Here is a 22,719-nt window from a genome sequence, read left to right as displayed (position 1 = left end):
CTCCACAAGCAAGATCGATCATGTCTAGCTTGAATGATTCTTGTTGATCAAATATCTCAAGGCAAGAACACTTGCTTGAGATTCGAATCACTCCACAAGCAAGATTGATCATGTCGAGCTTGAATGATTCTACATGCAACCTAAACTACATAGAATTGCAAAGAAACTTAGCCATTGGCTAAAGAAGAGCACAAATGCTTCTTTTACTATATTTTTCAAGTCTCTTACACATACAACATACATGGCTTTATATAGCCTCAAAATGAAACTATTAAAGGCATTCCAAGAGTTGTAACATTCATACTTAATGATCATAATTAACCATTATCTAATTGTAACCTATAGTAAATAAAGTCTTAAAATACATAAATGAAATACAATAACTCTAAATTGTAACCCACCCAAAATTTATAACAATCAAACTTCATTCTTCTTGAATGTGGCATGAATTGAAACATCTTTTGATAATTTTGACAACCTTTTCTTCACATCTTCATTGAAGTATATTGTATGATTGATGTCTTTTGGTTCATATCATTCTCCACTTCTTCAAGAGGATTCGTCCTCGAATCTATTTGTGAAACTTTGCTGCAAAAAATAAGTTATGGAAATACAAAGGACCTCATAACACTCTCTCACGTGTATACACTCAAGGAATTTTAGGCCACTCTGTTTGCACTCATTTACACAAATGAATCTCTCATCCTCACCTCTCAAATTTTCTAGTAGAGCCCAGATTTGATTTTCTTTATTTTGGGTCGATTAAAAACTAAAAAGATAAAAACAAATTGAAAAGAAATGCAAAGGAAACATATATCCGATCTTGAGCCTCTAGCTTTGATACCAAATGATAAGATATGAAACCACTACAAGGGGAGTAAGATTCGGATTACCTTGTTGATCGAATATCTCAAGACAAGAACATTGTTTGAGATTCGAATCACTCCACAAGCAAGATCGATCATGTCTAGCTTGAATGATTCTTGTTGATCAAATATCTCAAGGCAAGAACACTTGCTTGAGATTCGAATCACTCCACAAGCAAGATTGATCATGTCGAGCTTGAATGATTCTACATGCAACCTAAACTACATAGAATTGCAAAGAAACTTAGCCATTGGCTAAAGAAGAGCACAAATGCTTCTTTTACTATATTTTTTAAGTCTCTTACACATACAACATACATGGCTTTATATAGTCTCAAAATGAAACTATTAAAGGCATTCCAAGAGTTGTAATATTCATACTTAATGATCATAATTAATCATTATCTAATTGTAACCTATAGTAAATAAAGTCTTAAAATACATAAATGAAATACAATAACTCTAAATTGTAACCCACCCAAAATTTATAACAATCAAACTTCATTCTTCTTGAATGTGGCATGAATTGAAACATCTTTTGATAATTTTGACAACCTTTTCTTCACATCTTCATTGAAGTATATTGTATGATTGATGTCTTTTGATTCATATCACGGAGCCTATGCACTACCGAAGAATAGACCTGATAGAATCAATTGATTGCATAAGATATGCCAAAACCACTGACTGGTCTTTACAAACGGAACAGCATAAAGAAAAAAAAGAAGTCAAGTAGACTCTGAAAGAAAAGAGATAGTGAAACCTGAACTTTTACAGGAGAGCATATTCAATCCTCGTCCCCTCGATAAAGCTGCTTCGCTCCTCTCTTCTCCTTTACAGTCGAGCCGCTTCGCTCCTCTTCTCGTGGAGCTGCTTCGCTCCTTTGGCTCTAAACTGCTACTGTGCTTATTTGGTCTATCAGCTACCTACTTATCCCAGCTCGTCAGGCTGCTACTGACCTAATTGGTCACTTTTCAGTCGAAAAGCTTTCAGTTTCAAAGATCACTCAGGCCAAGACCGTAAAAAAAACCACTTCTCATTCAGGGTCATCGAGATCTTTACAGAAAAGAAAAGCTTTACTAAAAATGAATGAAAAGCCATGAACAAAGAAAGGGGATTGACTGAGAAATAGGGCTAAGCGATCCATTGAATGAAGGGCAGGAATGAATGGACTGATTGCCCCAGCTCGTCAGGCAAGGGGGAAGGAAGATCAGTTTGAAATAAAAGAAGACGACCACTTACCATAAGAAAAAAGAAAGGAATTCCTTGCTGGACTAGTCAAGATTAAAGTTGATGGTCCTAGGGACCTTAAAGCAAATTATCAAGCATTCGAATTGACAACATGTGAGTGGTCCAGAAACGGACTGCCCTTTTGTGGACGAACACTAAGCCTCCTGTTTTGGACTCGCGAAACTCTCTTTGAACTCAGAAAGATGGGCACTCGAATGTTCATGGACACATAAGAGAAGCAAAGCAAATAAGGCATATAGCGCCAAACGAGGCTAAGAAGAAGATAACATTAAGGAAGAGAGAAACTACGAGCGATGAAAGCGGAAGATTGAATATGAATAAAAGAAAAAGAAGGACGCAACAAAATGAAAGATGAGAGCTGCTAGTTGTTGCCCTCCCGCGCCCTTTGTATATAAAGGTAAGGATCGTCTTTTGCGAGACTCCATCAAAATCCGCCACTCGTTGGTTGGAACAACATTTTGTTTATTAAGACTATGCCTTCAATTCCATTATGCGTTTCCCTAGTCGCTGTATTCTTGCTCAACCCAACATGCATTTTATAGTGTCGTGCCGGGGTGATAGGCGCGCTGCAGTCACGCATTCGAGTAAGAGCTTTTGCCTTGATTCGCTATGTAAATATAGGGCCGGAAGGAATACGTGCAAGACCCTCAACAAAAGAATGGATTAAGGTGATAGAATGTTATCAGGAGACGAAGGCAATGGTTGACTTGACTGAGAGTTGGATAGGTGAATGAGATTGAGCTTCTCTTTCTTTCATTTGTTGAGTCTTTCCTTGTTGAAGGGGTTTAGGATTGAATCTGAATTGACTCTCCTGTATAGGTTCTTCTCATGCAGCTCCTTTTCCTATTTATTCTTTCACTGTAAACTCGAATAGGAAAAGGTTTGAAGTTGATTCTTCTTTTCTTACAGTTCAATCAGGTTCAGGAGCAGCTCGACCGACAAGTTCTTGTTTGATCCGCCACTCTTAGAACACCACAATATTCGTTCTTTTTGGGTTAATGCTCTCAATGGTGTATCTCTCATTCGATATCCTTTGACTTATGAGAGGACGAAATGGAAGAAAAGTAATGAAACCCGCGATGGCTACTGAATAACCTCCTTTGACTTTTGTATTCGTTTGCCAAATCTTGTTCAGTTCCATCCAAGCTCGGCTTTGTCTTAATCTTCATGGAAGAAGAAAAAGCGGTTCACCAGCCACTACATCTGTGGATCCCACCAAATCATTAAACCTGGTGGCTGCTCGCTCTTTGATCAATGATTCGCCGGCCACTAGATCGATGAAGAATCTCTCCAAAATTGTCTCTTTGATCAGTGATTCACCGGCCACTAGATCCAGGGATCCCACCTTATTCTCAAACCTGGTGGCTCGGTTGATTGGCACTCCTGTAGGCTCATCTTGCATACAAATTCTAGGGGTCCCAGGTCCTGCATCCACCAAGAACATTTCTTCCCTTAAGCGTAAAACTTCAGATTGTAAGGCGTTTCCACTACATATGAAAAAACTCGAATTAGATCTTGAAAATGATCGACTCAAATAGATGCTCATCATAAGCTTTTTTTTCCTCCTCTTCCTATTGATCGGAAGCATCCAGCAGCGTCACGCCAGTCGAAAGAGTTGAGCTACTAAGCTAAGTGTTGGGGAACTCGGTAGAAGCTATTTGCCGCTTCCGCCTCTGACGGCTTCACAATAGCTCCCCCTATCTCGAATGAGAAATGAGTCTTTTCCCCTCCACGAGAAGAAATCCGAAAGGCATTTTCAATTCCTCAGGCTTTTTTGTTTGAGCAGGGGGCTCCCGAGTCTTGTGTTGACAAAGATCAGGATCCTTGATCTCTTCCTTCATATTGATCAACGTTCTCTCGAGATTCAGGAATTTCCCACGCTACCCCTCATCCATTAGTGCATCCATTAAGTCAGAAATGCAGTATTTAGAACCTCGTAAATCAAAGCCTTACTAGATAGATAGAATAGAACTAGACTAGATAGGGAGCAAAGAGAAACGAAGCAGCTTGACTTGACTGAGAGTTTACGAGGGGAAGGCAATGGAATTCTGAGACCATAAAGAATAGGTGAAGGAGAAAACAAACCGAGTGAAAGAAGTCCAGGAGAGAAGCCTATTTACCGAGTGAAAGAAGGGGCAGGAGAAAGACTACTACTATCTATTTACCGAGTGAAAGAAAAGACCGGAAAGACAAGCAAATAGAAGAGACTGAATTCAATCAAACACCTATTCTATTTACCTAGTATCAATCAAACACCTATTCTATTTACCTAGTAAAAGAGTGAAAGAAGGTTCAGGATCAGATCAAGAATGAATCTTGAGGATTGACTTTCAACTCTTTCAGGTTCAGAGGAAGAGAAAGAATAGTTCAACCCTCGTTCAAGAGTGAAAGAAGGAGAAGATCAAGAATTAATTGAGAGTATTTTTCTTTTACAGTTCAAGAATAAATAGGAAAAGGAGAATGATGAATAAAAGGATCATGATGAATAACGAGTGTTTACAGTCTCATTCTTGTCTCATTCATCGATAGTCTTTCCTCTTCCTTCTTTCATTCATTTACTCTTTCTTGTCTTGCTTCAGTCTCATTCTTCTTTCGGTTTCGTCTTTCAAAGCTGCTAATTCATTCTTTCACTGTAAAGGTTCATCAGTAGCTCAGGTCATATCGGTTCACGAGAGAATAGGAACAGGAGGGAAGTTCAGTCTCATTAATCTTTCATCTCCCCTCTTTCAAACACAGTAAACTCGGAGAGAGAAGGTTCAGGAGCAGTTAAGTTTTCTTCCAAACACTATGGCTAGACTCGAAAGGTTCTTCTTCTAGCTTTACCTCGTTCAAGAAGAATAGTCCAGGTTCGGGAGTTTACAGTTAAAGAAGGAATCGGAGAATCAATCTTTCTTACAGGAAATAGCTGATTGATGAAAACAAGAGCAAGAGGAAAAGGATGACGAATCGGAAAGGTGCGAAGCAGCGAGACACACAATCACCGAGGTTACAGTGAAAGAAGGGAGAGGGGAACAAGAACTGATAATAAGGAACAATCACTAACGGGAATAGAGTCAAAGGTTCAGCAGGAGTTTACTTTACCTCGTTCAATCAGTCTCATTAATCTTTCTTCTTTGTTTACATTCATTAGCTACTTCATGAACCCATTTACCGAGTTGACAGTTAAAGAATAACTCACAAGAAAGAACTGAAAGAGAATTAAGGAGAAAGATCAGAGCCCTAGCTAAGATTCCCTGTTTACTGTGAAAGAAGGAAAAGAATAAATAGGTGAATGAGCTTTACCTCTATAAAGAATAGTTCAGATAATAAAATAGAATAAATAAATAGGTTACGTACGGAGGGAACTCTCATTAAGGAGAAAGAGAAGAAAGAGTCAGAGCTAAGCCTGTTTACTATGAAAGAAGGGAAAGAACAAGAACTTCCGGTAATATCAATGAAGGAAAAGAATAAATAGGGGCAGGCAATGGAATTGTTCAAGAATAGTGAATGAGCGAAGCCGAGGGAAAGGTTTTCGGTTGAGTCTAACTGTGAAGGAGAATTAATAAGGAGTCTCCATTCACCTGCCGGTTTCACCCATTGCCTGATTTCTTTCTTGTCAGGTTCAGGAGCTCTGTTCTGTCTAATTCTTCTTTCGTCTTTCCTTTCTTTTTCTTCTTCAATCAGTCAAAGGAGCCGGAGTTCAGCCTAGTTCAATCAGTAGGATCAGTCTAATGAGTATGACAGTGAACTCTCCCTTGTGTTTCGGTGAAGGAGAAAGAAGAAATAGGGTACGGAGTGAGCTCTCATTCATAAGCTTGATTTACCTTGTTCAAGAATAGTATAGTTCAGGCGCGAAGCCGAGGGGCAGGTTCTTCTTCTAGCTTTACCGAGTGAAAGAGTGAAAGAAGGGAATAAAACAAACAAAGCTAGCTCGGCTAAGACAGAGAGGAGCGAAGCCGAGGTGATTGAGTTCAGGAGTTCAGTTCGTTCAGTAGTGATTCAGCTTGACCTTGAATCTTGAGTTTCGTCTTTCCTTTCAACACTTTCAGGTTTAGTATTCTACTCTCATTCATAAGAAGTCTCCCTTCTCTTTCCCTCCTTTCTTTCACTGTAAAGTCTAATTAAGCTTTAGTTTCTTTCGTTTTTTCTTTCAACACTTTCAAGTTCAGGATCAAGATCAGGTTCAGGAGCACGAGCAAGAGAATTCATCTTTCTTGTCTTGCTTTCGTCTTTCAATTCGGATTTCATTCATTTACTCAACTGTATATATAAGGTGAATGAACTTCTCTTTCTTTTCCTAGCTTCTCTTTCTTTGCTTTCCTATTGATTCTTTCACTGTAAACTCTGTCTTCGTCTTCTTCCTTTCTTCCTTATTTCTTTCTTTCACCTATTTATTGGTCTCTTTTCTTTTCTTTCCTCTCCAGTAAAGCAGCTAATTCATTTATTCAAACACAGTAAACTCGTTCAATCAGTCAATCGAAGGTTTAAGGTTTCGTCTTCTTTTCTTTTCTTTTCTTTCCTTGTCCTGTAAAGCAGCTAATGAATTTCTTCTCCCTTCACTATCTCTTTCACCTCTTTTTCTCGGTAAATAGGTTCAGGTCATGTAATATCGGTGAAGGAAAGAGCTACTTCAACTGAATATGCTTTACCTCCCCTGCCTGAAAGAATAAAGAGAGAGGAGCGGAGCGCAGCCACTTTACTGTTCCGGAATAAATAGGAGAAGGAGGAGAAGGAGTTGAGTCTCCCTTGTTTCGGTTCAGGCAATTGAGTATAAGGAGCGAGCGCAGCAACGAGACCGATAAGGAGAGGGAGTAAGGAGTAAGGAGCGGACTCCCCTCGAAGAGGAGAGGCAATGCAATTGCTTTACCTCCTTACATGAAGGGTTTCATTCAGTAGCGAAGGGAAGTCTCATGAGTCTTTCTTCTTTTACAGTTCATTCATCAAAATAGGGAAAGGAAAGAAAAGCAAGCAAAGAGAAGAGACCGTAAGTAAAGGAGAAGAAGTAGGATCAGTCTAATGAATCAGGAGGAGAACGAGGAGAAGGATCCTTCGTCTACATTCACCTGTCTGTCAGTTTCACAATTCCATTCCCTTCTTTCTTTGTTCGCGGAATAGAGGCTCCGGAGCTTGACCTTATTCAAAGACTGTGAACTCTACTCTCTCTCATCTTGTCTGTCTTGTTTTCGGCTTTCAAAGCAGCTAACTCCTTCAATCAGGCAATGAAAGCCACTTTACCTTGTTGGAGAGGGGCAGGGGCGAAGCAGCCCGACTGTAAAGGAGAGGAAATAGAATCATTTCGTTTATTAGGTGAAAGAAGAAATAGGTTCCGGAGAATGAATGTTGAGTCTTGACTTCCTGCCTGATTCCGAATTTCATTCCTATTCCGGAGTTCGACTGTAAAGGGAATATCGTATAAGGCAATGGAATTGCTTTACCCAGTTGGAGAGGTGAAGGAGAAGAGAAAGAATGAATCTTTCGGCCTTTGTTCAAGACTGAGTTCAATCTAGTTCCGGTTCAGTAGCTCAGCCAGCCGAGGTTCAGGTTTAAGGTTAAGGCTTTCTCTTTCCAGTTTCACTATCTCTTTCCTTTTATTTACTCGACTGGAAAGGATAGGATTGAATTCAGTTACTCTCTTGGCAAGTTTAGGTCATGAATAGAGGTTCAGTAGCTCATTCATCTTTTGATAAGAAAAGGAACCACTACAAGGGGAGTAAGATTCGGATTACCTTGTTGATCGAATATCTCAAGGCAAGAACATTGTTTGAGATTCGAATCACTCCACAAGCAAGATTAATCATGTCGAGCTTGAATGATTCTACATGCAACCTAAACTACATAGAATTGCAAAGAAACTTAGCCATTGGCTAAAGAAGAGCACAAATGCTTCTTTTTACTATATTTTTCAAGTCCCTTACACATACAACATACATGGCTTTATATAGCCTCAAAATGAAACTACTAAAGGCATTCTAAGAGTTGTAACATTCATACTTAATGACCATAATTAACCATTATGTAATTGTAACCTATAGTAAATAAAGTCTTAAAATACATAAATGAAATACAATAACTCTAAATTGTAACCCACCCAAAATTTATAACAATCAAACTTCATTCTTCTTGAATGTGGCATGAATTGAAACATCTTTTGATAATTTTGACAATCTTTTCTTCACATCTTCATTGAAGTATATTGTATGATTGATCTCTTTTGGTTCATATCATCTTTCTTCTCATAACTCACGGTAATAAAGTATAAGGAGTTTCGGATTGACTTCCTGTTCCGGAGTAAGTAGCTCTCCGCAGCTAATGTTTACTCTCCTGTAAAGCTGCTAACTCCTTCAATCCTGGAAGAGAAGGGCATAGAGGGGCAACTTCTCATTTAGCTTACCTAGTTCAATCCCGGAAGAGAAGGTCATATCAGAAAAGAAGAATACATAGTCCTATTTACCCTGTTCAAGAAAGAATCGAAATTGATAAGGATTGGCAAGAAGAGAGAAGCAATGAGACAAGAATAGTCGGCGAAGCAACGAAACCAATAGATAGAGAGAGGAGCGAGGACAGTTCGAGCGTTAGAAGTAGTAGGGTCAAGGTAGCATTCCCTGTAGCAGCACTTTAGTATTTAGTAAATTCTTTGACTAAGGCCTAGAATCACTCTCGAGAAAAGGCCTGATTTACATAGTGTCTCGAAGGCAAGGGAATAGAGGCAAAGGAGTTGAGGATTGACTTCCCTTCCGGTTCAGGAGAACGAATAGTCTTTCCCTCGTTCAGTAGCTCAGCCATGAGACCGTAAAAAAGTAAAGGACAGAAGCAACGAGACCGAGTTCAATTAGTCCAGTCCAATGCAGGGGAAGAATAAATAGGTGAAGGAGAAAGAATATGCTTGACCGAGTTTACTGGGAAAGAATAACTCACACACAATCACTTCCTTCTCATAACGAACAATCAATGAATGAAGAGAATAGAGGTTCACTCGTTTGCTTCTCTTTCTTTCATTCTCTTTCTGTAAAGTCGAATTAATCTTGTCTTGCTTTCGTCAGTCTCTTTTCTTTTCCCGACTGTAAAGGAATATCTGATTCTTCTTCTTTCATTATTCTCTAGAAGGTGAAGTAGCTCTCGGTTCAGGCAATGGAGAATTAATAAGGAGCCTTTCAACACTTTCTCATCTCGCCTATCTATTTACCGAGTGAAAGAATAAATAGGGACAAGCAAGAAGGTGAAGGAGAATTCATCTTGCTTGAGTATTGATCTTTTACAGTGAAGGGAGAGTAGTACGTACATTAGCGGCTTTACCTTCTTTACAAGCAGGAGAGTCAAAGAGTTCCATCAGGGACAAGTGATTGAGTTTACCTCGTTCAATCTCTCTCATTAATAAGGAGTCTTAGTTTACAGTTCAAGAATCCATAGGGGAAAGAAGGGAGAGGTGAACAATAACTGAGAATAACGAACCATAACTTCAGGGAATATCGGTTTTCAGGGGCAGGTTCATGAGTAAAAGGGAGAGGATCAAGATCAGTTAAAGAATTAATCTTTCTTACAGGAGAGGAAAAGATTGAAGGTTGAGGAGCGAATCATCCAGCCGCTTGACTTACCTTGTTCAAGAGTGAAATCTGGTTCCGGTTCTGTATAGAATAGAAGCTGATAGTTTATAGGAGGTTCACTCTCATTCATCTTGTTCTTGTCTTGCTTTCGGCTTGACTTCCCTCCCTTCCGGTTCAGTAGCGCAACGAACATCCTTTCATTTGTTGGAGAGGTTCCGGAGTAAACTCTAATTCATCTTTCCTTCCAGAGTTCAGTCTCTTTCCTGTCCCTGAATTTATTCAACCATTGTAAAGGAGAGAGGAGAGAATCTTTCGTTTCGTCTTCAGTCTCATTCTTTTTTCATTTTCTTCTTCTTTTCTTTACTATCTCTTGTTGTTGCGAGAATTCTTAATTCATGACAAACGGAGACTAAAGCAAGTGTTGGATTCAAAGCTGGTGTTAAAGATTCTAAATTGACTTATTATACTCCTTCATATGAAACCAAAGATACTGATATCTTGGTAGCATTACGAGTAACTCCTCAACCGGGAGTTCCACTCGAGGAAGCAGGGGCCGCTGTAGCTGCTGCTGAATCTTCTACTGGTACATGGACAACTGTGTGGACCGATGGGCTAACCAGTCTTGATCGTTACGTTACAAAGGACGATGCTATGGATGTTCCCCCTGGAGAAGAAAATCAATATATTGCTTATCTAGCTGCTTGTCCCCTAGACCCTTTTGAAGAAGGTTCTGTTACTAACTGACTTCCATTGTGGTTAATTGGATTCAAGGCTCTACGTGCTCTCTCTACGTCTGGAGTATTTGCGAATCCCTACTGCTTATATTCAAACACTTTCCAAGGCCCGCCTCATGGTATCCAGGTTGAAAGAGAGAAATTGAAGAAGTATGGTAGCCCTCTATTGGGATGTACTATTAAATAAACCTAAATTGGGATTACCTGCTAAGAATGAATTATGGTAAGAGCAGTTTATGAATGTCTACAATGCTACTGCGAATGCGAAGAAATGATGAAAAGGGGCTTTGCTCGAGAATTGGGAGTTCCTATCGTAATGCATGACTAAACTGGTGGATTCACTGCAAATACTAGAAAGAAAAGAGCTACTGAAACAGAATATGCTTTACAGAGTGAAAGAAGGTAAAACACAAAGAGAATGAATTTCTATGCTTTACCGAGTGAAAGAAGTAGAATGAATCTTGAGTTTTGGCTTTCCCGAGGAGCTACTGAACCTATTTACCGAGTCTTTGAATAAAGAGGAACGAAGCGACCTTGTTTACTGTGTTTGAAGGTGAAGGATAACGAATAAGGAGTCTTTCTTCTCTTTTTCTTTGACCTTGTTCAATCTGTTGAAGGAGCGAAGCCACTTTACAGTGAAAGAAGGGAGCCGAAAGAAGCCGAGGTTCAGGATCATTAATCTTGCTTCTTTTACCGACTGTAACTATAAAGGTGATTGAGCGAAGCCATGAGACCGATAAGATAGGTTACGAAGTTTAGAGGATCATTCATCTCTTTTCTTACTGTTCCGGAGTTTAGGCAATGGAATAGCTTTCCCTGATTCTCATACAGCTGCTTTACCGACTCGAAGAGGAGAGGGAAGAAGGAGCGGCTTGGCTTTCCCCCCTTGTTTACTGTGATTGAATAAATAGGGACAATAATGCATCTTGTTGAGTCTTTCAATGAAAGACTTTCGAGAATTGTCCCTTTTTTCTTTGTTCTTGTTCCGAAGTCAATTCTCATTCATAAGATTGACTTTAACCTATTGCCCTTGTGAAAAAAAAGAGCTACTGAAACAGAATATGCTTTACCTAGTTCAATCAGTAGGATCAGTCTAATTCATCTTGTCTTGCTTCAGTCTCTCATTCATCGAGAGTTGAGGAGAAGAAGTAGTTAAGTAAAGGACACGCGAAGGCAATGGAATAGCTTTACCGAGTTGTAGAGGTTCAGGATTGTTGAATAGGAACAGAATAAGAAGAAAGAGAAGAGACCGAGTTTACGAGGTTCAGGAGCTTCTCATCCAATCCAGCCTATTTCCCTTGTTTACAATTCGGGAAAGAAAGGATCAGATCAAGAATAGTCTTTCCCGAGTTCAGTAGTTCACTCTGATTCATCGAGAGTGTATACAGTTCAGGCAATGAAAAAGCTTGACCTTTAGATCCTCTTGTTTACCTCCTTCCTTCAATAACAGATGGGAATAGAGTATAAGGAGTCTTTCAGGAAGTAGCTCAGGGCATATGTATCGGGGCAGGTTCAGTCAGTCGCTTCGCTTAATAATCTCATTTGACTCTCCTTTCCCTTCTAGTTTCGGCTTTCAACACTTCCTCCCTTCTTTGTTCCGGGTCAGGTGAAGGAAGTCGCTTCGCTTAATCTCTTTTCTTTTCCCGACTGTAAAGGTGAAAGACTGAGTGAAAGAAGGGAATGGAATTGTTCAACCAACCGACAGGTGAATGGAAAGAACAGAGAAGAGACCATAAAGGATAGATTCAGGGGAAGGGTTTCATTCAGTAGCTCAGGGAATAGAGGTGAACAAGAACTTCCTTCGAATAAGGAACAATAACTGCACACTGTTACAGATATATTCCCATAAAAAAGCTTTCCTTCCTTACACTTAAACTTAAAGAAGGTAAGAGGTAAATAGGTCAAGCAACTAATTCTCGGCCACTTTACCGAGTTGGAGAGGTTTAGGATTTCATAATGATTTATTTCCTTGTTTACAGTTCAGTTAAATAGGAGAAAGAAAGAACAGATTCGAGACACACCTTGTTTAGAGTTCAATCAGGTAATAACAAAAGGGAATAGAGGCTTCGGTTCGTTTCGGTTTAGTAGCTAATCTCATTGACTCTACGGTAATTCAGTAGCTTCTCTTTCAATCAATTCATTCTCTGATTCATGAATTTACTCTCAAGTTCAGGATTGAATAACTCTTGTCTTGCTTGAGGCTTGACTTCCGGTTCAGGGGCGATGACATGAAACCGAGTTTACGAGGGGCAGGCAATGGAATTATGAAACCGAGTTTACGAGGTGAAGGGGAAGGAGAAAGAAGAAAGAGGTTCCGGCCAGAGTGAAGGAGAATGCATCTTTCCTTTCGTCTTTCCTTGATTCATAAGGTTCAGGAGTGAGAGAAGGTGCGTGCAGGTTCAGGATTTCATTCATTTATTTACTCGACTGTAATAGAATATCTGATTCATCTTGTCTTCTTCTTTCTGTTCTGTCGAATGAGTCTTACAGGCAGGGGCTCAGCCACTTTCACATTTCAATCAGTAGGTTCAGGTTCTGGAGCGGAGCAATGAGACACCGATACGCGAATAAGCTTTACCTCTCATTGGACTCGGCATTAAACTAAAGGTTCAGAGGATTGAATACATAGGAAAAGAATAAGAAGACAGAGAAAAGAAATAGGTTCCCGTTCGGTCGCTTCCCTTTCTTTCTCTTCGTTTATTGGGAATAGAGGAATAGGCAATGGAAGGTTCCGGAGTTCAGGATCATTCTTCTTTCGTCTTGACTTCCTGTTCACTCTCATTCATTTCATATGCTTTCTTTACAGTCTTTGTTTGAATAACTCACAATCACTTCCGATAATATAGAGAGAGGTTTAGGTTTCGGTTTCACTAGCTCTTTTCTGTACTCTCCAGTTCCAGATTGAATGAAAGAATAAATAGGAGCAGGAGCCGTAGTTCAGTCTAATTCTTCTTGCTTGAGTCTTGACTCTCCATTCACCCATCGGTAATTAATTCCATTTCCTTCTTTCTTTCCCTGTAAGCTCATTCAATCAGGTTCCGTCATTCATAAGGTATCAGGGTCAGGTTCAAGAGAGAAGCCAAGCCAGCCTATTTACTTCCTGAAAGAAGGAATATGCTTTACCTTGTTCAATCAGGTTTAGTCGCTTCCCTTATTCTTCATTCGGTAAAGGTTCTGGTCATAGAGGCAGGGGGAGCAAATCCCTTTTTCCCTTGTTGATTTACTGTTAGGGGAGTAAAAGAGTGAGTTCAATCAAAGAGCTACTTCATTCATCTTTCCTTCAATCAATTTATTCTCGAATCTGTTCTTTAAACACTGTAAACAAGGTCTCCTCTCTCTCTTTCTCCTTATGATTTAGAAAGGTAAACTCGATCGAATTAATCTTGTGTCTTTACAGTTCAGGGAAAGTAAATTCTAGCTTTACCGAGTGTTTGAAGCGAGAGGGTCAGGGTCAGGTTCTTCAAATAGCTTGACCATGTGAAAGACTGAGTGAAAGAATAAATGGGTTACGGTTTCACTATCTCTTTTCTTTTACCGACAGTAAAGTGAAGTAGCTAATGAATTGACTAAACTCTTTTGTTTCGGATTGAATGAAAGAATAAGTAATGGTTCAGTAGTTCAGGATAATTAATAAGGAGTCTCGTCTTGCCTTTCAACACTCGATTCATAACATAAGGAGAAAGAAAGAATATGCTTTACCTCGGGACGGGAACTGAAAGAATAAATAGGGAGAGGATTGAATTCATTCTTTGAATAAGGTTAGGTAATATCGTCTAAGCTAAGGTTCAAGGGAGGGAATATCGTCTTTGGTTCAGGTTTCACTATCTCTTTCTTTTCTATCACTCGCTAAATAGGCTCAGGAGTTTACTGTTCATCCAGTAATAAAGTATAAGGTTTAGTAGTTAAGTCTCTTTCTTTCCTCTCCCTTCAAAGACTGTAAAAGATAGGTGATTGAGTGAAGCAGCGAGACTGAGAGTTTAGGAGGGATAATTCATCCATCATTCTTGTTGAGTCTTTAAACACTTGAAGGTGAAGGAGAAAGAATCCATACAATAGGTTCAATCAGGTTCATTTACATTTACGCAACCTACACCGTCTAGGGAGCTTTACCGAGTGAAAGAAGAATCAGCCAGGAGCAGAGAAAGAAACCCGAGTGAAAGAAAAGAGTTCTGTCTCATTAATAATCTTTACTTAAACCTGACTTAAAGAAAGAAAGACCTACCTATTTAGAACCGAGTCTTTGAATAAAGAGGAGCGAAGGAGTGAAACAGCTCGACCCATAGCGAGAGGAGTGAAGGAGAAAGAACCCACAGCAGTGAGACAAGAAGCCGAGAAGAGGATTTAATTCATTGACTCGAGTGTAAAAGAATAAGTTCAGGATTTAATATGAATTGACTCTAAACACTGTATAGGTGATTGAGTGAACAGACCTACAGAAAGAAGGTCATATCGGTTCAGTCGCTTTACCGAGTGAAAGAGTGAAAGAAAGAATCGGAGAAGGAATCTTTAGTCTTTACTTACTAATTATCTACTTCAATCAAAGAGCTACTGAATGAACCAATCCCTTTACCCACTGTAACTTTCTCAGACTCATCTTTCGTTGAGTCTTTGTTTACTGTGTTTGAAGGGAAGAGTGAAAGGTGAACAAAAACTTATAATAATGAACAATCACGGAACAAGTAGTTCAATCTCTTGAATATCTTTCTTATAGGGAATATCGTCTTTGGTTTATGAGCTGATCTTTCTTCATTTTCTTTGTTTACAGGGTACAGGGAATAGAATAAATAGGAAGGAGCCGGTCAGGTAATATCGTCGTCGGTGTAGGAGCTCTCGTGTCAACCACTTCTCGTAAAAAGGAAGAAGCTGATAGACTGTAAAGTTCAGTAGCTAATTCATTTACTCTACTGTCAAGGTGATTGAGCTTCTCTTTGACTCTCAGGTAAAGCAGCTAATTCATTGATTCTTTCACAGTAAAAGGATAGGATAAAGGGTGTCGGGTTGGTTCGGCTTTCTCTTTTTGGTTTCTTCTTCTTCTTTCTTTCTATACTCTAACTAAGGGTTCCGGTTCAGGATTGAATATGCTCGGACAGGAGTTTACCTCTTTCCTTACTGTTCAGTCTCTAGAATAAGGAGTGTTTACAGTCGAGTAATCAAAGAGTGAAAGAAAAGACAAAGTAGTATTGATTGAGCTTCTCTTTCTTGACTTCCGAATTAAAGGTTGAGTCTCGGAGTGTTTACAGTGAGTGAAAGAAAGTGTGAAGGAGAATGCATCTTTCGTGGAGTCTTAGTTTGAAGTTCAATCAGGGGAAGAATCAGATCAAGAATGAATCTCTCGGCTTTTCAAGAATAAGGAACAATAACAGACGGTAATGTAATAGAGGTTGTTCAGGTCAAGGATCCAGAGAAGAGCTAAGATTCTCCACCTAGTTTACAGGAAAGATCAGAGAAAGAATCAAACACCCATTTATTTAGTGAAAGAATAGTTCAACCCTTACGAGGTTCAGGAGTGAGAAAGCAAGAAGGTTCGGGAGTTTACAAGCAAGAGGGGAATAGGGACAATTGAGAGAGAGATAGTTTACGAGGTTCAGTCGAATTAAAGATTGAGTCTTAGTTTACAGTGAAAAACTAAATGAAAGGAGAGTGGAGAGTCAAGAAGAAAGAGAAACCCTGAACCAGATTGCCCAAGGTAAAAGACAAAGAGAGAGAATTAATTGATTGAAGACTAAGCCGAAACCCTGAACCTGAACCTCTACGACTCGGTAAAGCTGCTTCTGCCTTCCCTTGCTTCCCCTGCACCGATATGACCTTTATTTAGAGAATGAAAGATGAATGAGCCTGAGCAGTAAGGAAAGAATAAACTCTTTCTTTATTAATGATCTTTCCCTACTTTACTTAACTTATGAACCTTTGACTGATCTAACTCGGTCTCGTGGCTTCTCCCCTTTCTTTACTGTCTTTGTTTGAAGGTGGACTCAATCAAGGAATATTAATGAGAGGAACTCTTGAACAAGGTAATAGGCTGGCTGAGAATCAGGTAAAGCTCCAGACCCTATTGATTGATTCTTTGACTGCTCTTGATCCTTTCTTGCTTTCACTCTTTCACATAGGCTGAAAGGTAAAGGGTTTGAACCTCTCCCTATTTATTCTTTCAATTCATTGAATCCGGAACCTCTCTCTCGATATTACCTGACCTTCAAAGACTCGATAAATGGGGCGGGATGATCAGCGACTGAACCGGACCCTTTCCTTTAGAGAATGAAATCAGGCAATGGAATTGTTCAACCGAGTTCCATCAGGGAGAGAGAGGAAATGAATTAGCGGCTTTATCCCGTGAAAGAAGAATCGGCTAGTTTACCCTCTGTTCAACCTGGTAATATCGGTTCAGGAAGAAGACGAGTTGGAGAGGTTCAGTAGCTCAGGAGAAGGATTGAATTCATATTTACTCGACACAGGAAAGGAATATTCTCTGATTCTTGCATTCTCATCGGGTTCTGGTTCATTAGCTTCTCTTTCATTTTCTTCTTCAATCAATGAATTAGCAGCTTGACCTTGTCTTTGTTTGAGTGAAATCAGGAAAAGGTTTAAGGAAGATTGAGTCTCATTCATCTTTAGTTGAGTTTAGGAGAGTGAAAGAGTGAAAGAAGTACAATGGTTACGAGAAGAGAGAAGGGAGTAAGTTGCGAGACGAGAAGAGAAAGAAGTCGAGGGGAAGGAGCTTCTCATCCAATCCAGCCTATTTCCCTTGCCTGTTCAAGAGTGAATTCAGGGAGAGGTGAATGTTAAATGAAAGAATTTCATATGCTTTACCTCCGAGTAAAAGAGTGAAAGAATCATCCTCCAGTTTAGGAGCGAAGACGAAGGAAGACAGAGTGAAATCAGGTTCCCTTGTTTACTATTCAAGAAGAAATAGGGGAAGAAGAAAGAATCCATCAATAGGTTCAGAAGTGAGACCGAGTTTACAGTTCAATCAAGGATCAAAGAGAGTGAAATCAAGGAGATCAGAGAAAGAAGCCGAGGGGAAGTCTCATTCATCTTTCTTACAGGAGAGTCAAAGAGAAGAGACCGAGATCAGTCAAAGGTTTAAGGTTTTCTCTTTCGACCCGAGTTTACTGTTCATCAGGGCGAGTAAATTCATTTCATATGCTTTACCTCCTTCAATGACCTAAAAAAGAGGAGTGCAGGATAATTCATCTTAAGTCTTGACTGATTGTTCTGTAGTTCTGTCTACTTCTTCTTTCGTCTTTCTTTTCTCTTCTTCAATCAAAGACTGTTAGGTTCAGTCTCATTAATGTTGAGATTCTCCCTATTCTCTTTCTATAAAGGTTCCGGGCAGGGAATATCGTCAAAGAAGAATACATAGTCCCGTTTACCCTGTTCCATCTGGTGAAGGAATCTTGTCTTTGTCTTCTTTATTCTTTCTTTTCTTTACTCGACTGACTGAATAGGTGATTGAGGTTCAGGTGAAGTAGCTCAGCTCATATCGGTGAAGGAGAATTGCAGCTCCTTTTCCTATTCCTATTTATTCTTTCACTGTAAACTAGGATAGTCAAAGGTTTGAGATTGAGTCTTTCAAAGCAGCTAACTCATTCATTTATTCAAACAAAGACTGTAAACTCTCTTTAATCTTTCATCTCTCTTCTTTCTCTTTCACTGTAAACTCTCTTTCTTCTCCCCTCCCTTCACCTATCGGTTTCACCCATTGCCTTCTTTCATTTATAAGGTAACATAGGGTCAGGTCATAGAGGTTACGGTTCCGGAGCTCTCGTGTCAAACACTTCCTCTTTTTCTTTGACTGATAAGGGTTACCGAGAAGAGGGAAAGGAAGAAGACTCAGACAGAGTCAAGTCAATTCGCGCTTGGCTTAGAGAATAAGCTCTTACATTCATATTCAAAAGAAGAGAAGAACAAAAAGGTAGTGAGATAGAAGTATAATAAGAAAAGAAAGAAAGAACTCACGATCATCTTCTTTCTCGGGGCAAACCAATTACTCTTACATAGATGAGAGTTAGAAAAGCATCATTTGTTGAGTAAGAAGGAAGGGAAAAGGCAGAAGTTGATAAGGGAAGGCAGAAGCTGATTAAAGTTCAGGCAGAAGCTGATAAAGTTCAGGCAAGGGAATATAGTAGAGGAAAAGGCTCAAGTGAAATAGGAAAGGATCATTAATCTTGAATTCTCTGATTCATGAATTTACTCTCCTCGTCAGGGATTGAATGAAAGAATAAGTAGGAGCCGGAGTGAGCCCAATAGAATAGGTGTAGGTCAGGTAATAAATAATAGCATAGAGTCAAAGGAAGAAGACGCAGACAAAGTGACAATCAGGTTCAGTAGAAAGAATATGTATGCTTTACCGACTGTAAAGGTGAATGAAATCAGTTTAATTCATCTTGAGTTAGGTTCAGCAGAATGAGTAGGGAGAAAAGCTGATAGATAGTTTACGGTTCAGGGGTGAAGACAGGAGAAAGAATCCATCATTTTATTCTTCTTTCAATTCATTCTCTTTTCTTTTACCTCCTTCAATCAGGAAAAGGTGAATGAGTCAGTAGGGAGAGGATTAACTCGAATGAATAGTCTTGACTCTCCTGTAAAGAAATAGAATATCTTGTCTTGCTTGAGGCTTGACTTACTAATTACCTACCTCGTTCAATAAGGGAATGAGAGGTTCTCGTTTCTTCTTCTTTTCTTTTACCGACTGTAAAGTTCAAGATTCAATGAATAATAGGGTCATCAGATCATAGAGGTTCAGGTTCAGGAAGTAGGGAAGGAGAATTAATCTTCAGTCTTTACTTACAGTTCAGTCGCTTTACAAAGAAGGTTCTTCAGGTTAATAAATCAGGTAACAGGTAAATAGGTAAGCTAATTCATGGACTCGACTCTAAAGGAAAAGGAGTGAATGAAAGAAAGGAGAAGCGAAAGAATTAATCTTCAGTCTTTTCTTACGAGGTCAAGGAGAGAGAGAAAGAAGGAAAAGAATATGCTCGAATTAATCTTCAATCTTTGGTTACAGAATAACTCACACACAAGCACTTATAATAACTCACAACCATGTAACAAAGGAAAAAAAAGAGCTACTTCACCTATTTACCTCCTTCAATCTGTCTCAGTCTCATCTTCAGTCTTTGGTTACAGTTCAAGAAAGAATAACTCACACACAAGAACTGATTGTAATAGTAGATAGAGTCAAAGAAAAGGAGATTAGCATCCAGCCGCTTTCTTTACCGAGGGAAAGACAGAGAGAAATAGGGTTCAGGTTCATGAGTTCAGTAGTGATTGAGGTTACCGAGTGAGAAAGCAAGAATAAAGAAAGAGGAGCAAAGCGAAGCAAGCAATGAGACCTATAAAATAAGAGGAGAAAGAAGCCGACCAAGGTTTAGCAGGAGAATGCATAAGGAAAGAGTCTTGATTTTCAGTTTCAGGTTCTCTCTCAGGAAAGAGAAAGACGAAATAGTAATAAGGAGCAAAGCCACAAGACGAGAAGAGGAGATAAAATCAGTTTCAGTAGTGAAGGGGAGCGAAGGAAGCCACTCGACCCTAAAGTAAAGGACAGAAGATGCAAGCTTTAACCTATTTTTACCGAGCGAGCAAGTGTTTGAAAGAATAAGGAGCGAAGCAGGGAGACAGAATAAAGCGAATAAGCGAAGCTGTAAGACAGAATAAAAACGAATGAGCGAAGCGGCTCGACCAAGGGAAGGGGGAGAGGAGGAACGAAGCGGTGAGACATAAAATAGAGAACAAAAGAGGCAATTCAATCCTCAGTTTACCAAGTGGTGAAAGAATAATATAGGCTCAGGAGTCAAGGATCATTAATAGGAGTAGAGGGAGACTGTAAAGGACAGGAAAGAACAGATGAGAGACCGGCCATATGTCCTCTTCAGTAGAATTCCTCTTTCGCGTGGAGTCTTTGTTTGAATGAAGCCTTTGAAGGTGAAGGAAGGATCATTCTTGCTTCTTTTCCTTACAGGAGAGTCAAAAAAGAAAAGGGTTTCGGTTCAGTCTTTACTTGTTCCAGAAGGTGAAGGAGAGAAGCGGTAAGACTACTCTTTCAGTCTTGACTTGATCTTTGTCTTTCATTTGTTTGTTCAGTCTTTACAGCTGAATCAAAGGAAAGCAAAGAGAAGAGACACTAAGTAAAGTACAGGACAGGACGGACGGAAGGAAGATGCAAACATCTATTAGAAAGAAGAAATAGGTATAGGAGTGAGACCAATAGAATAGGAAAAGGCAATCGAATTGCTTTACTTACCGAGGAAACAGTGAAAGAAGAAATAGGTGTAGGAGCTCAGCTGNGTGAAAGAATAATATAGGCTCAGGAGTCAAGGATCATTAATAGGAGTAGAGGGAGACTGTAAAGGACAGGAAAGAACAGATGAGAGACCGGCCATATGTCCTCTTCAGTAGAATTCCTCTTTCGCGTGGAGTCTTAGTTTGAATGAAGTCTTTGAAGGTGAAGGAAGGATCATTCTTGCTTCTTTGCCTTACAGGAGAGTCAAAAAAGAAAAGGGTTTCGGTTCAGTCTTTACTTGTTCCAGAAGGTGAAGGAGAGAAGCGGTAAGACTACTCTTTCAGTCTTGACTTGATCTTTGTCTTTCATTTGTTTGTTCAGTCTTTACAGCTGAATCAAAGGAAAGCAAAGAGAAGAGACACTAAGTAAAGTACAGGACAGGACGGACGGAAGGAAGATGCAAACACCTATTACCTACCTCAATCAGTTCAAGGAGAAAGAAGAAATAGGTATAGGAGTGAGACCAATAGAATAGGTTCAGGCAATCGAATTGCTTTACTTACCGAGGAAACAGTGAAAGAAGAAATAGGTGTAGGAGCTCAGCTGCTTTAAAAAAGAGTAAATAGTCTCTCTCTTTCGCTGGGAGTTCGTTTTTCTTTCATTTTCTCGACTGTAAAGGTTCAGAAGAATGCTTCTTTAATCAGGAAAAGAATAAATAAATAAAAGAGTATAAGGGGAAGGAGCAAACAGAACAGATTCGAGACCAGAAAGAAGGATAGGAAAAAGTGAATGAGCTGATCAACCAATTTACCTAGTTCCCTTGTGGTTGAATACAGAAAGAGGAACGAAGCAATGAAACCGTAAAGGAGAAGATCCATCAGCGAGAGGAAAGCAAAGAGAAGAGAACGAATGAATAAGGAGCGTTTACAGTTCCGTTCAAGAAAAGGTTTACGGTTGAGGATAATTAATAAGGAGTCTTGAAAGTGAAGCAAAGAGCGACTTCTTTACCTCGTTAAAGAATCCATAGGATTAGGAGTTCACTCTCATTAAGGAGAAAGATCAGAGATAGAGCTAAGATTCCCAGTTACAGTGAATAAATAGGGAGAGGACAGAAAAGATTCGAGAAGAGACCGGCCAATAGTGAAACCCAAGTGAAAGAGTGAAATCTATCTGGTTCAGGAGAAGACCGAGAATTCATCTTTCGTCTTTCCTTGAAACACTTCCTCCCTTCTTTCTTTGTTCCTGTTTCGGAGTGCAAGGATAATTCTTGTTGAGTCTTGACTTGATTCATAAGGAGAAGAGAAAGAATGAATCTTTCTTACAGGAGAGTACTAGAGTGAAATCAGGGACAAGTTCAGGAAAGAAGCCAGGTTACGGTTCAGTAGCAGGAGAAAGAAGAATAAGTAGCTCAACTGTAAAGGGAATAGAGTCAAAGGTTCTTCAAATAGCTTGCTTTACCTCCTTCATTCAATAGGGGAAGGGAATAGAGTACTGGTTCCAGTTCATGAGCTGATCTTTCATTTGAAAGAGTCTTGAAAGCAAGAGAAATAGAGGGTCAGGTTCAGGTAATATCGGGGTAGGGGCGCAGGTTCATTAGCAAATCCGTCTTTCATTCTCTTCTTCTTTCAATTAATTTTGTAAAGGTGAAGGAGAATGATAAAGGTTCTGGTTCAGGTAATACTGGTTACGGAGCTCAGCTGCTCAGGAAATATCGGTTCAGGTGGGAGCTTGCTTCTTTTCTTTTACCGTAGAGTCTCATTCATCTTTCGTTTCGGCTTTCCCTTGGTTACAGTCTTTGAATAAATAGGTTCAGGTTCAGAGTGTCTCATTAATCTTTCATCTCCTTTCTTTCTTGCCTTCCTGTTCAGTCGCTGCAAGGAATTGACTCTAATGTAAAGGGTCTGGTTTCACTATCTCTTTCATTTACTGTCCGTAAAGGACTGATTCTTCCTTTTTCATTCCCTACTCGTCAGGTTCCGGTTCTCAGGAGAAAGACTACTAGTTGCCGATTACCGAGAGTTGAGTCTTTCAAAACAGAGTGCAGCTAATTCATTTCTTCTTTCACTGTAAACTCGGATAGTCAAAGGTTCGTTCATCAGTAGTTCAGGATTGAATGACTCTTCTCTCCA

General features: G+C 39.6%; 2 pseudogenes; one reads left to right on the top strand and one right to left on the bottom strand.

Annotated features, from left to right (window-relative positions):
- Positions 1 to 2,890: 2,890 nt before the first annotated feature.
- LOC111494506 lies at positions 2,891 to 3,663 on the bottom strand (annotated as a pseudogene).
- A 6,373-nt stretch (positions 3,664 to 10,036) lies between these two features.
- LOC111494893 lies at positions 10,037 to 10,777 on the top strand (annotated as a pseudogene).
- The last annotated feature ends 11,942 nt before the right edge of the window (positions 10,778 to 22,719 follow it).

This window comes from Cucurbita maxima, unplaced genomic scaffold (assembly GCF_002738345.1).
Source record: "Cucurbita maxima cultivar Rimu unplaced genomic scaffold, Cmax_1.0 Cma_Scf00020, whole genome shotgun sequence".
Classification (NCBI taxonomy): Eukaryota; Viridiplantae; Streptophyta; class Magnoliopsida; order Cucurbitales; family Cucurbitaceae; genus Cucurbita; species Cucurbita maxima.
The sequence above is the reverse complement of the archived record's forward strand: the minus strand, read 5'-3'. Positions and strand labels throughout refer to the sequence as shown.